The sequence below is a fragment of the Hyla sarda genome, chromosome 3 (assembly GCF_029499605.1).
Source record: "Hyla sarda isolate aHylSar1 chromosome 3, aHylSar1.hap1, whole genome shotgun sequence".
Classification (NCBI taxonomy): Eukaryota; Metazoa; Chordata; class Amphibia; order Anura; family Hylidae; genus Hyla; species Hyla sarda.
Genome location: NC_079191.1, coordinates 281555073 through 281567809, shown reverse-complemented (window position 1 = coordinate 281567809; position 12737 = coordinate 281555073).

Here is a 12737-nt window from a genome sequence, read left to right as displayed (position 1 = left end):
AGTTGCAGGGGTGCCACCCCTCCTATCCCTGCTATTGGTCGGTCAGAAGCGACTGACCAATAGCAGATCAGGGGCGGGGGGGTTAAAGTTCGGTTCCCCCACTCTGCCCACCCACGGTAGTCCAGACAGAATGGGGGAACTGTGCTGTGACCGACAGTCACTTACCGGCGACAATTGGCGATGAGGTGCGGCTCCATGGTGCGGCTCCCTGGTGCAGACTATGGAAGCCGGTGAGTTGTTGCCTAGCAACATCTGGGGGGCTACAGTTTGGAGACCCCTATGCAGTGGTCTCTAAAATGGAGCCCTCCAGATGTTGCAAAACTACAACTCCCAGCATGCCCAGACAGCTGTTTGCTGTGTGGGCATGCTGGGATTTGCAGTTTTGCAACATCTGGAGGGCTACCGTTTGGAGATCACTGTGTAGTGGTCTCTAAACTGTGGCCCTCTAGATCTTGCAAAACTACAACTCCCAGCGGTTTGCTCTCTGGGCATGCTGGGATTTGTAGATTTGCAACATCTGGAGGGCCACAGTTTGGAGATCACTGTACGGTGGTTTCTAAACCGTGGCCCTCTAAATCTTGCAAAACTACAACTTCCTGCATGCACGAACAGCAAACGGCTGTCTCACCATTCTGGGAGTTGTAGCTGCTGTGCGATCAGTGCATGCTGGGAGTTGTAGTTTTGTAACAGCTGGAGGCACACTGGTTGGAAAATACTAACTGAAGGTTTTCCAACCAGTGTGCCTCCAGCTGTTGTAAAAGCATGCACTGTCTGTCAGTGAATGCTGGGAGTTAAAGTTTTGCAACAGCTGGAGGTTCCCCCCTCATATTCACTTCAAAACTGAACTGGTCCCTGAAAAATTCAGATTTTGGAAATTTCGTGAGAAATTTGAAAATTGCTGCTGAACTTTGAAGCCCTCTAATGTCTACCAAAAGTAAAAACAAGTCAACTTTATGATGTCAGCATAAAGTAGACATATTGTACATGTGAATCAATATAAAAATTATTTGGAATGTCTATTTTCCTTACAAGCAAGAGCTTCAAAGTTCAAAAAATGCAAAATTTTCAAATTTTTCATTACATTTTGGAATTTTTCCAAAGAAATGATGCAAGTATTGACGGAAATTTACCACTATATTAAAGTTAAATATGTCACGAAAAAACAATCTCAGAATCAAATTCATAAGTAAAAGCATCCCAGAGTTATTAATGCTTAAAGTGACAGTGGTCAGATGTGAAAAAAATGCTTGGGTCCTTAACCCCTTGGGGACAGAGCCCATTATGACCCTAAGGACAGGAGCATTTTTTCCAAATCTGACCTCTATCACTTTATGCATTAATAACTAAGGGATGCTTTTACTTATAAATTTGATTCCGAGAATGTTTTTTGTGATATATTCTACTTTATGTTAGTGGTAAATTTCCATCGATATTTGCATAATTCCTTTGTGAAAAATGCCAAAATCTCAGGAAAAATTTGAAATTTTTACATTTTTCGAACTTTGAAACAAAGCTTGTAAGGAAAAGGGACATGTCAAATAAATGACATATTGATTCCCATATACAATATGTCTACTTTATGTTGGCATCATAAAATTGTCATGTTTTAACTTTTTGAAGACATCAGAGGGCTTCAAAGTTCAGCAGCAATTTTCCAATTTTTCTCAAAAATTACAAAATCTGAATTTTTCAGCGACCGTTTTAAAGTGAATATGAGGGTCTTTTTGTTGAAAATCCTCTATAATGGACCCCATTATGAAAACTGCACCCCTAAAAGTATTCAAATGACATTCAAAAAGTTTATTAACCCTTTAGGTGTTTCACAGGAATAGCAGGAAAAAGGAGGAGAAAAATCTAAATCTAAATTTTTTACACTAACATGTTATTGTAGCCCCATTTTTTTTATGTTTACAAGGGGTAAAGGGTAAAAAGCCCCCTCCCCCCCAAAACGTGTAATTCATTTTCTCTCGAGTAAGGAAATACCTCATATGTGGATGTAAAGTGCTCTGTGGGTGCACTAGAGGGCTTAGAAGAGAAGGAGCAACAATAGCATTTTGGAGAACAAATTTTGCTGAAATGGTTTTTGGGGGGCATGTCACATTTAGGAAGCCACCATGATAATAGAACAGTAACCCCTCTTTCCCCCCCCCCCCCCACATGGCACAGTATTTTGGAAACCAGTGTAAGGGTGTGTATATGTAGTGTTTTACTTTTTATTTTGTGTAGTGTAGTGTAGTGTTTTTAGGGTACATTCACACAGGCAGGGGTTCACAGTGAGTTTTCTGCTGGGAGTTTGACCTGGGCAGAAAATTAGCCGCAGCTGAAAATTGTAGATGGAAACTCACTGTAAACCCCCACCCCTGTGAATGTACCCTGTACATTCACATGGTTGGGTGTGGGGGACAAACCTCCAACTGTTGCAAGACTACAACTCCCAGAATGTACTGACGGACCGTACACGTGGGGAGCTGTAGTTTTGCAACAGCTGTAGGCACATTGGTGGGGAACCACTGAGTTAGGAAACAGACTCTAGCTCAGTGATTCCAACCCGTGTGCCTCCAGCTGTTGCAAAACTACAACTCCCAGCATGTACGGTCTGTCAGTGCATTCTGGTAGTTGTAGTTTTGCAACGGCTGGAGGCACACGGTTTGGAATCACTGAGTTAGGAAATAGACTCTAGCTCAGTGTTTCCCAACCAGTGTGCCTACATGGTCGGAGCTATCTCTGACAGCTCTGATCACTGTTATTTTCTGGGCAATCGGGTCACCAGTGACCCAATTGGCCTGGAATCGCTGCAAATCACCGGTCTGAATTGACCGACGATTTGCAGCGATCGCTGACATGCCGCGGGATGCCTGCTGGTAGTTATCAGCAGTCATCCTGGTCGGATCACCACCGGGCGAGCGGTGGTGATCGGAAATACGGTGGGTGTACAGGTACGCCCTCCGTCCTTAAGTAGTAGGCGTACTAGGTGCGCCCTCCGTCCCCAACAGGTTAAGGTGAAAATGGGCTGGGTCCTTAAGGGGTTAATGAAAAAGACAATATTCTTTATAACCCTGCCAGACTGTACCACCTTTAATATAATGCTGCAATAAACTGTTTCTTTTCAGTTTTTCTGAATCCCACCATTGTATTATCTCTTCAGATCCCTCTGCCCTCCTACTTAAGACACCTTAGACCCCCCTCCCCCAGACCATTCTGTCATCTTCCTCCATTCCCCTTTGTCTCCTCTCCTCCTCTAGATCCAATAGTTTCGCCAGACCCTCCCTTTCCCCGAGACTCCTCTGACCCCCCCCCCCCCCCTTCCCCTGGCTGTCTACCTAAAAACACTATAGTGAACACTATGACCTTTATTTATAATTTTTCAAATTAATTTCTCTTTTCATAGTTAATGTCTTTAGAGTTTCCCCTGTCATATTCATGAATGTGTTTTATACATTTTGAGAACTTTGGTGGCTTTCATTTATTTAACCTGTTAAAAATGAAAAATCATAGCCTGAAAAGATGTCAAAACAGGGAGAACAATTTCATAAATTTCATTTTTTAGAAAATTAACTGAAAGTGATGACCAGAGTGGAAAAAAAAAAGGAAAAAAATTGTTGCATGTTTGGTACACAATATCAATAGTAAAATTCCTTGCTATTACATAGTTACATAGTTCTTGAGGTTAAAAAAGACCAAAGTTCTTCAAGTTTCACCTATAACCCTATTTTGTCCCTACTGTGTTAATCCCGTGTAAGCCAAAAATAAACCTATGAGTCTGATGCCAATTGCCCCTTACCAAGGCAAAAAAAATCTTTCCTGATTGCAAAAATCTGAATAAACCCCTGGATCAGCCTTCTGTCCCTATACATCTAGTATCCTTAACCTGTAATATTATTACTCTCCAGAGTCCAGGCCTCTTTTAGACTCTTTAATTGAGTTCACCATGACCACTTCCTCTGGCAGGGAAACCCATAGTCTCACTGCTCTTACAGTAAAGAACTCCTGTCTGTGTTGGTGTGGAAACCTTCTTTCATCCATAGAGGATGCCCCTTTTTAACCCCTTAACGACGCAGGACGTAAATGTAAGTCCTGGTGAGCTGGTACTTAACGCACCAGGACTTCCATTTACGTCCTATGCATAACTCCGAGCATCGGAGCAATGCTCGTGTCATGCGCGGCAGGTCCCGGCTGCTGATAGCAGCCAGGGACCCGTCTGTAATGGCGGACATCCGCGATCACGCGGATGTCCGCCCTTGACCCCTCAAATGCCGTGATCAATCCAGATCACGACATCTGCAGCATCGCGGAACTTTGAATGGATGATCGGATCACCCGCAGCGCTGCCGCGGCGATCCGATCATCCAGCATGGCGGCCGGAGGTCCCCTCAGCTTGCTCCAGCCGTCTCCCAGGGTCTTCTGCGATTGAGTAGACCAGAGCAGAAGATCACCGAAAATACTGATCATGTAAAAAAAAAAATCCCCAATAAAAACGTAAATTGTCCAATTTTCCCTATTTTACCCCCAAAAATTGGTGTACTGGCCCTTTAAATCTTAGAGAGCTGGCGCGCACGCGCCCTAAGGAGCAGAGCCGCGCGCGCCAGGACGAGACAGCCGGGGACCAGGACAGGTGAGAGACTTGGGATGCGATTCACGAGCGGGCGCGTCCCGCTATGCGAATCGCATCCCCGCCGGCAGTGTCAGTGCAGCGCTTCCAGTCAGCGGGTCTGACCGGGGCGCTGCAGAGAGAGGAACGCCGCAAGCGCTCCGGGGAGGAGCAGGGAGCCGGAGCGCTCGGCGTAACAGTACCCCCCCCCCCTCCTTAGGTCTCCCCCTCTTTTTGTCCGGATGTTGCTCCACATGGGACGAGGACATTGGGAGCGATTGTAGAGTCTCCTTCTGGAGGACAGTGAAGTCCTGGGTATGGTCATCAACGGCAGGCAGTTCAGAAGGAATGGGGAGGGGGGGTAGAGGGTGAAGCTTGGCACGGGGCAGAGTGTTACCAGGACGGGGGCTATGAGGAGGCATGGCATAGTCCTGATAGGCCTTGGGGAAACCAGGTATAGGGGGAGACACTGAGGTTTGACAGACGGGACTGGGGGCGGACGTGAGGCATCTTTTGTGGCAAGAGGCACCCCAGCTCTTGATCTCCCCGGTGGTCCAGTCAAGGGTAGGAGAGTGGCGTTGGAGCCATGGCAGACCGAGGAGGACTTCAGAGGTGCAGTTGGGCAAAACAAAAAATTAAATTTTTTCGTGATGCCGTCCAATGCTCATGAGCAGGGGTTCTGTGCGGTAACGCACAGTGCAGTCCAATTTAACTTCATTGACCGAGGAAATGTAGAGCGGCTTGACGAGATGGGTCACAGGGATGTTGAACTTATTAACAAAAGAGGCCAAAATGAAATTTCCCGCAGAACCAGAGTCCAAGAAGGCCACAGCTGAGAAGGAAGAGTTGGCAGAAGGAGAAATCCTTACGGGTACAGTGAGACGTGGAGAAGCAGACTTCAGACCAAGAGACGCAACTCCCACGTGAGCTGGGTGCGTGCGTTTCCCAGACGTGGAGGACGAATAGGGCAATCCACCAAGAAATGTTCGGTACTAGCGCAGTACAGACATAAATTTTTATCTCTACGGCGAGTCCTCTCTTCATGGGTCAGGCGAGACCGATCCACTTGCATAGCCTCCTCGGCGGGAGGCACAGGGGTAGATTGCAAAGGATACTGTGAGAGAGGTGCCCAGAGATCAAGGTCTTTTTCCTGGCGGAGCTCCTGGTGTCTTTCAGAAAAACGCATGTCAATGCGGGTGGCCAAATGGATAAGTTCATGCAGGTTGGCAGGAATTTCTCGTGCGGCCAGCACATCCTTGATGTTACTGGATAGGCCTTTTTTAAAGGTCGTGCAGAGGGCCTCGTTGTTCCAAGATAATTCAGAGGCGAGGGTACGAAATTGGATGGCGTACTTGCCTACAGAAGAATTTCCCTGGACCAGGTTCAGCAAGGCAGTTTCGGCAGAAGAAGCTCGGGCTGGTTCCTCGAAGACACTACGAACCTCAGCGAAGAAGGACTGTACAGTGGCGGTGACAGGATCATTGCGGTCCCAGAGCGGTGTGGCCCATGACAGGGCCTTCCCAGACAGGAGACTAACCACGAAAGCCACCTTCAACCGTTCTGTAGGAAATTGGTCCGACAACATCTCCATATGTAGGGAACATTGTGACAGGAAACCACGGCAAATTCTAGAGTCCCCATCAAATTTGTCCGGTAGGGACAAGCGGAGGCCAGGAGCGGGCATTCGCTGCGGAGGAGGTGCAGGAGCTGGCGGAGGAGATGGTTGCTGCTGTAGCTGTGGCAGAAGTTGCTGTAGCATGGCGGTCAACTGCGACAGCTGCTGTCCTTGTTGGGCGAACTGTTGTCCAAGTTGCTCTATCTGTTGGGACTGCTGGGTGACCACCGTGGTAAGGTCAGCGACAGCTGGCAGCGGGACCTGGCAGTTTCCCTGCTGACCAATCAGGGCGCCTGCTGCGGGTGTCACTCCCGCAACCCGCTCTGCCCCTCTTCCGGAGGACGTGAGCGGGTGCGGGACGTGCACCCCGGGAGCTGGGGACCCCGATCCCCGGCGTGAATGTTGGGATCGGGGCCCCAGGAGCAGCGGCAGCGGCGACGACGAGGGACTGACCTGATGCGGCGTGGATCGTTGGAGGTGAGTGACAGCCTCCTGCTGTTGCTTAGCAACAGCTCCCAGCATGCAAAAAGGGCATGCTGGGAGCTGTAGTTATGCAACAGCAGGAGGCAGACCACCACAACTCCCAGCATGCCCTTACCAAACTCGGTGTTTCACAACCAGTGTGCCTCCAGCTGTTGCAAAACTACAACTCCCAGCATGCACTGATAGACCGTACATGCTGGGAGTTGTAGTTTTGCAACAGCTGGATGTTCCCCCCCCCCCCCCCCCCCCCCCCAATGTGAACGTACAGGGTACACTCACATGGGCGGAGGTTTACAGTAAGTATCCGGCTGCAAGTTTGAGCTGCGGCAAATTTTCTGCCGCAGCTCAAACTGCCAGCGAGAAACTACTGTGAACCCCCGCCTGTGCGACTGTACCCTAAAAACATTACACTACACTAACAAAAAATAAAATAAAAAGTAAAAAACACTACATATACACATACCCCCACACAGCCCCCCTCCCCGATAAAAATGAAAAACGCCTGGTACGCCACCGTTTACAAAACGGAGCCTCCAACTGTTGCAAAACTACTCCCAGTATTACCAGACAGCCACTGACTGTCCAGGCATGCTGGGAGTTTTACAACAGCTGGAAGCCCCCTGTTTGGGAATCACTGGCGTAGAATACCCCTATGTCCACCCCTATGCAATCCCTAATTTAGACCTCAAATGCGCATGGCGCTCTCACTTTGGAGCCCTGTCGTATTTCAAGGCAACAGTTTAGGGTCACATATGGGGTATCGCCGTACTCGGGAGAAATTGTGTTACAAATTTTGGGGGGTAATTTCTGCTTTTACCCTTTTTAAAAATATAAAATTTTTGGGAAAAGAAGCATTTTAGGTAAAAAAAAAAATATTTTAATATTTAAATATTTACATTAAGTCGTGAAACACCTGTGGGGTATTAAGGTTCACTTAACCCCTTGTTATGTTCCCAGAGGGGTCTAGTTTCCACAATAGTATGCCATGTGGTTTTTTTTTTGCTGTTCTGGCACCATAGGGGCTTCCTAAATGCGGCATGCCCCCAGAGCAAAATTTGCTTTAAAAAAGCCAAAGGTGACTCCTTCTCTTCTGGGACCTGTAGTGCGCCAGCAGAGCACTTTTCACCCCTATATGGGGTGTTTTCTGAATCGGGAGAAATTGGGCTTCAAATTTTGGGGGGTATTTTCTGCTATTACCCTTTTTAAAAATGTAAAACTTTTGGGAAACCATGCATTTTAGGGAAATTATTATTCTTTTTTTTACATATGCAAAAGTCGTGAATCACCTGTGGGGTATTAAGGTTTACTTTACCCCTTGTTATTTTCCCCGAGGGGTCTAGTTTCCAAAATGGTATGCCATGTGTTTTTTTTTTGCTGTTCTGGCACCATAGGGGCTTCCTAAAGGTGACATGCCCCCCAAAAACCATTTGTCGCTCCTTCCCTTCTGAGCCCTCTACTGCGCCCGCCGAACAATTAACATAGACATATGAGGTATGCACTTACTCGAGAAAAATTGGGTTTCAAATACAAGTAAAAATTTTCTCCCTTTTACCCCTTGCAAAAATAAAAAAATTGGGTCTACAAGAATATGCGAGTGTAAAAAATGAAGATTGTGAATTTTCTCCTTCACTTTGCTGCTATTCCTGTGAAACACCTAAAGGGTTAAAACGCTGACTGAATGTCATTTTGAATACTTTGGGGGGTGCAGTTTTTATAATGGGGTAATTTATGGGGTATTTCTAATATGAAGACCTTTCAAATGCACTTCAACCCTGAACTGGTCCCTGAAAAAAAGCGAGTTTCAACATTTTGTGAAAAATTGGAAATTGCTGCTGAACTTTGAAGCCCTCTGGTGTCTTCCAAAAGTAAAAACATGTCAATTTTATGATGCAAACATAAAGTAGACATATTGTATATGTGAATTAAAAAAATTATTTGGAATATCCATTTTCCTTACAGGCAGAGAGCTTCAAAGTTAGAAAAATGCAAAATTTTCACATTTTTCATCAAATTTTGGTATTTTTCACCAAGAAAGGATGCAAGTTACCACAAAATGTTACCACTATGTTAAAGTAGAATATGTCACGAAAAAACAATCTTGGAATCAGAATGATAACTAAAAGCATTCCAGAGTTATTAATGTTTAAAGTGACAGTGGTCAGAATTGCAAAAAATGGCCGAGTCCTTAAGGTGAAAAAGGGCTCAGTCCTAAAGGGGTTAAAGGGGTACTCCGGTGAAAAACTTTTTTTTTTTAAATCAACGGGTGCCAGAAAGTTAAACAGATTTGTAAATTACTTCTATTAAAAAATCTTAATCCTTCCTGTACTTATTAGCTGCTGAATACTACATTGGAAATTCTTTTCGTTTGAAACACAGAGCTGTCTGCGGACATAATGAGCACAGTGCTCTCTGCAGACATCTCTGTACATTTTAGGAACTGTCGAGGGTTAAAGGAAATCCCCATAGCAAACATATGCTGTTCTGGACAGTTCATAAAATGAACAGAGATGTCAGCAGAGAGCACTGTGCTCATGATGTCAGCAGACAGTTCTGTGTTTCAAAAAGAAAATAATTTCCGCTGCAGTATTCAGCAGCTAATAAGTACAGGAAGGATTTAGATTTTTTAATAGAAGTAATGTACAAATCTGTTTAACTTTCTGGCACCAGTTGATTTAAAAACTAAAGTTTTTGTCCGGAGTACCTTTAAATGGGCACTCCACTGGGCTCCACTGGCCTCGCGCACGGCCCCGCCCGCCCCGGTACCCTGTCCCTGTGCTCACTAGCGATGTCACAAGAATGCAGGGCAGCTCTGTTCCCGTCCCTGTCAGCTCTCAGGGTACGGGAACAGATTTAAAAGCCTCGCGCTGCCTACATTAGCCCTACGCTATTTGCGTAGTTCTGCGCATGCGCAGTACTACGTTAGCCGCGCGCGAGGCTTTCAAATCCATGCCTGTACCCTGAGAGCTGACAGGGACAGGGAACAGAGCCGCGCTCGGCATTCTTGTGACACCGCTAGTGGGCACAGGGACCCGCTAGCGGTGATGGTAGCGCTCGCGCGCGGCATTCTTGTGACACCGCTAGTGGGCACAGGGATCCGCTAGCGGAGATGGTAGCGCTCGCAGGAGGCATTCTTGTGACACTGCTAGTGGGCACAGGGACCCCGCTAGCGGTGATGGTAGCGTTCGCGCTCGCGGGAGGCATTCTTGTGACACTATGACACTAGACAATAGGGTGCCTCCAGCTGTTTCACAACTACAATTCTCAGCATGGCCTGACAGCTAATAGCAATCATGGCATGCTGGGAGTTGTAGTTGGGAAACAGCTGGAGGCACCCTATTAGATAAATAACACTCATGCATAGACGATGTGAGGGCGGAAGCAAGCACCCAGCAAGGCGTCAGTGACTTCGCGCCTGTTGGGAAGCGCTGCTTCCTGCCCTGCTTTATAGAGCAGATTTAGAAGCACTAAATCTGCTCTATTAAAGCGATAAAAAATTTTTTTTAAGCCAGGTAGGGGGTTAGGGCTAGATTACTACTAGGTAGGGAGATATTAGATTATATAGTACTTGGTGGGAGCTACCCTTTAAATAAAACACCTAAGTTCTTTTTCATGTTAGTAGTCTCCAATGTTTTCCGAATTTATTACATATTCCTAGGCTGGATTTTTCCTCTCCATGTACATAACCTTACATTTATCTGTGTTTAATTTCATCTGCTACTTCCTGGCCCAAGTCTCAAACCTATTTTGAGCCATTTGTAACAGTGCCATGTAGGGATGCACCGATATATCGGCGGCCGATACATATCGGCCGAAAATAGCTGTTTCGGGGGAATTGCCGAAACAACTAAAAATGTGCCGATAATGACCACCTCCCCTGCCCACCCACAGCACAAGTTGCAAACACTGCCAGTGGCAGAGGCACTCGTGGGCAGTGCAGGGGGGGCCGGCCGCAACATCTGAGGGGGGGGGGGGGGGGGGGTCGCGCTCTCCGGGATAGGAATACTTCTTTTTATGTGCCCGGGCCGGCTCCCGTGTGTGGCTGCAGGCCGGGGCCGGCCAGAGCATATAAAAACTAATACTGTATACTAAAAACCAGGGGGCCTCCAGCTGTTGTGAAACTACAACTCCCAGCATGCCCGGACCGGCAAAGTCTGTCCGGACATGCTGGGAGTTGTAGTTTCACAACAGCTGGAGGCCCCCTGGTTTTTAGTATACAGTATTAGGTTTTATATGCTCTGGCCGGCCCCCGCCTGTAGCCACACACGGGAGCCGGCCGGGCACATAAAAAGAAGTATTCCCAATCCTATGCCGGACATCCCTGTGTCCCGAAAAATCTTTTCGGAATATAAGGATGTCCGCCGGTCACTCACCATTCCCCGGCGTCCTCCTGCGATCCTCCTTCGGTCCTTCGCTTCTCCACCTCTATGGTCGTACGCACGGGACGTCACCGACGTCCTGTGCGTACAACCATAGAGACGCAGGAGGACCGCAGGATCGTCGCAGGAGAACGCACGCCGGCTGGGGCCTGGTAAGTGACCGCGTTATCTTCTTCAGTGTTCCGGTCACCGCTCCTCCGGTCCCAGCACTTACTGCTATGGTCCATAGGCCATAGCAGTAGATGTGACCCCGGGCCGGAGGAGCGGTGACCAGAAAACTGTGGGGGCAGCAGTACAGACATACAGCCTCCAGCCATACACTGTATATGGCTGGAAGCTGTATGTCTGTGGGGTGGGGGGAGCTGCCTAATATTGTTGGGGGGAGCTGCCTAATATTGTGGGGAGGAGCTGCCTACAAATGGGGGGGAGCTGCCTAATATTGTGGGGGGGAGCTGCCTAATATTGTGGGGGGGAGCTGCCTAATATTGTGGGGGGAGCTGCCTAATATTGTTGGGGGGAGCTGCCTAATATTGTTGGGGGGGAGCTGCCTAATATTGTGGGGGAGCTGCCTACAAATGGGGGGGATCTGCCTAATATTGTGGGGGGGAGCTGCCTAATATTGTGGGGGGAAGCTGCCTAATATTGTGGGGGGAAGCTGCCTAATATTGTTGGGGGGAGCTGCCTAATATTGTTGGGGGGGAGCTGCCTAATATTGTGGGGGAGCTGCCTAATATTGTGGGGGGAGCTGCCTAATATTGTGGGGGGGGGAGCTGCCTACAAATGTGGGGGGAGCTGCCTAATATTGTTGGGGGGAGCTGCCTAATATTGTTGGGGGGAGCTGCCTAATATTTTTTGGGGAATTGCCTACTATTGTGGGGGAACTGCTGACCTAATGTGGGGGGGAGCTGCCTAATATTGTTGGGGGGAGCTGCCTAATATTGTGGGGGAAATGCTGACCTAATGTGGGGGGGCTGCCTACTATTGTGGGGGAGCTGCCTACTATTGTGGGGGAGCTGCCTACTATTGTGGGGGAGCTGCCTATTAATGTGGGGGAGCTGCCTATTAATGTGGGGGAGCTGCTTATTAATGTGGGGGAACTCCCGACCTAATGTGGGGGAGCTGGCAATCTAATGTGGGGAAATCTAATGAGCGGAGCGCTGCATTTTACCAGAAGACGGGGAGAAGTCATTTTCGGTTTCGGTATCGGTTTCGGCCGGACATTTTTTTTTTATTTCGGTTTCGTTTCGGTTCTGAAATTTCCATTTCGGTGCACCTCTAGTGCCATGTCTTCTGTTGTGTTAACCACTTTACAGAGCTTAGTATCAACGCAAAGATTAATATTTTATTATATAATCCTGTACAAGATCATTAATAAATATATAAAAAATAATAGAACACAAAACTGACCCCACTAGTAACAGTCACCCAATCCGAGTATGTGCCATTAATAATTTTTCCTATCACTGAGCCAGTTATTAACCCACTTCCACATTTTCCACCAGGCCAAGTATTCTCGTGTTTACGTATCAACTTTTTTTTTTTTTTTTTTTTTTTTGTGGCACAAATATCAAATGCTTTGGAAAAATCAAGATCTATATGACATCCAGCGATTCCCTCTGGCCCAGTCTTGAGCTTAACTCCTCATAAAAGCTGATCAGGTTATTTTAACAGGACT